Here is a 2,354-nt window from a genome sequence, read left to right on the forward strand (position 1 = left end):
CTCTGGACTCAGCCGGTTTGCAAGGCCAGGGAGCAGTTGGCCCTGCCCAGCCTGCTGAGACCCGCAGTCAGGGAGGTTGCTACAAATGAAAGCTCGGGGACCGTCACCCCTATAAGACAGGGAGGACCCTCAGGTCAACCTAGGCTCAAGGTCCTGAATTGGCTCCTCCCCTGTCCCAGGTGTGCTGCTCAGACACGCCCCTTTCCTGAGCAGTTTCCGAGTCCCGCCCCTTTCGTGCCCGTTTGTTTTTCCAGGCCCTTCCCCAGGTGTGAGTTCCAGCCCCGCCCCTTTCCCAGTTCTGAGCCCCACCTCCTCTTTCTGGATTCCATTTTCAGCTCCGCCCGATTCCCAGTCTCCGCGTTCTATCCCCGCCCCTTCCCAATTTCTGCGTCCTATCCCCGCCCCTCGCCCACTCTCTGTGTTCTATCCCCGCCCCCTGCTAGCCTCGGCGTTCCAGCTACGCTCCCTCTCCCAGGTTAGTGTTCCAGCCCCGCCCCCTTTGCCCCAGCCCTCTTCCCAGGTATGTTTCCCGGCTCCGCCCTTCCAACGTCAGCGTTAGAATTATCCTCTCCCCTTTAGCGCCGCTCTCTCAAGTCTTCGTCCAATCAGAGCTTCGTGCCCGCCCCCTGAGGGGGAGGAAGAAGCAAAGGAAAGGCTCTCCTTGGCTGGGCCCGGCCCAAGGACTCGTGACGCGTCGTCAGGTGACGCGTGATGAGAGCACGTAAGTCGGAGCAGGGGGCGGGGTCTGCGCGCGCGCGCCCGCTGACGGCGAGGGCGCCGGCGCCACCGTCGGCGCCGGGTCGGGGGGCGGGGCGGAGCGGGGCCGGGCCGGGTCGGGGCGTGGCCAGGGCCAGGCCGGGCGGGAGTGGACGGAGTCGGTGGTAACGCGCGGGTCGTGGCAGCGCTGCGGGACCAGCTCCAGGAGGCAGGCGGCGGGGCCGGAGCGCGGGCGAGCTGGGCCGGGGACACGGTAAGGACGGGGAGCTGATTGACTGGCGGCCCCGCCCCTCCGGGGCCGCCCTCCCCAGCCCGGCCCCCTCCCCCTCCCTATTCCGAACTTTCCCCCTAGCCCCTCTGGCCATGCCCGGGCCGTCCCGGCGCGGGCCAGTGGGGGCCCCCAGTGGCGCCTTTGGGAACCCCGAGTCGGGGCCGGCCGGCGCCCGGCTTAGAGACCGTCCGCGCCCGGCGGGGGTAACTTGGAGGGGGCGCCCCAGAGCCTCGTTCTCCCGGGCCGCCCCCCCCGGGCGGAGGGATTCGGCGCTCCAATCGGTCCCTCAGGGGCCCCCGGGCTCCAGAGCAGACCGACCCCCCGGGGGTCCAGGAGCCCCTCACCTCCCCCAGCCCCCTCGTTCTACGGAGGAGGAAACTGAGGCCGCCGGGGGGATGCGGCTCTACCCAAGGTCACCCGAAGTGTGAGCGGCCGAGAAGCCGGGGTCCCCCGGGGGGTCCGTCCCGGGCCGCATCCCACGGCGTGCCCCAGGTAGCGCCACGCCCGGAGATGCCCGAGGGGCCTGCTCGCCTTGGGCCGGAGTCCCGGAGAAGGGAAGAGGGCATAGTGCGCTTCTCCATGGTTATCTGTGCTGACCTCGGGCCATTAAGCCGCGCTTAGCGCAGGGCTCGCTGATAAGCCCGGAGCGGCCCCGGGGCCCCGCCGAACTTGGAGCCTTCGGCCCCTGCTGCCGTGGAGCTTTCGGGGCTCTGGGCGGTGTGGCCGCTCGGACGCCGGGAGTCGGGCTGGCCGGGCTTATGCCGAGCCGGGCGCGGGGCAGACGAGTTTGTGAACTTGGAGGTGGGAGCAGAGCTCGAGCTGTTGGACGGGTTGGGACTTGTGTGATTGGGAGGAGAGCCCGGGGATACCTCGAGCCTGGGCACAGATGTCATAGGCGGGGAAGGGAGGAAGGAGCCAGCCTGCCGAACCAGTCACCGACAGCTGGGGCTGCATCAGTCCTGCTGATTTGTCCCTGTGGTTGGGAAATGTGTCAAAGGGTGCTCATATTATCCTGGTGATTGTGTGAAATTTTGCTTTGACTCTGCCGGATGAGTTTGGCCGCTCCAGGGCTTTAGGTGCAGGAGAGGGAGAGGAATTAGGTGGAGCAACTTCACTAGGCTTGCCAGTCATAGATTCTGTGATTGCCAGGGAAGAGAACAAGGTTGAGTACTTATCTTGAGCTACCCGAAGGCCATCTCACCTTACTCTTAATATGACTTGTAAACATAAATCCTGTGCTTCCAATCAAACTGCTAAGATAATACACCCCCCTTATGCCTATTCTCATTTCCTTGCCTTTGCATCTGCCTCTCCCCCCTCCTCCAGACTCTTCTTTCTCCTTTTTTTTTGCGGGGGGGGGGGGGGG

The 2,354-nt window shown here is 65.8% G+C and overlaps 1 protein-coding gene across 1 annotated transcript in view; it reads left to right on the top strand.

Moving 5' to 3' along the window:
- Nucleotides 1-843: 843 nt before the first annotated feature.
- Nucleotides 844-2,354, top strand: part of RABGEF1 (RAB guanine nucleotide exchange factor 1) — a 41,991-nt gene continuing 40,480 nt past the window's right edge. Inside the window, 1 exon segment of the mRNA XM_069089572.1 lies at nt 844-970. The gene's annotated coding sequence lies outside the window, so the exon portion shown is untranslated.

This window comes from Petaurus breviceps, unplaced genomic scaffold, assembly GCF_028583685.1.
Source record: "Petaurus breviceps papuanus isolate PSGF00001 unplaced genomic scaffold, PetGlider_PUasm1.0 186, whole genome shotgun sequence".
Classification (NCBI taxonomy): Eukaryota; Metazoa; Chordata; class Mammalia; order Diprotodontia; family Petauridae; genus Petaurus; species Petaurus breviceps.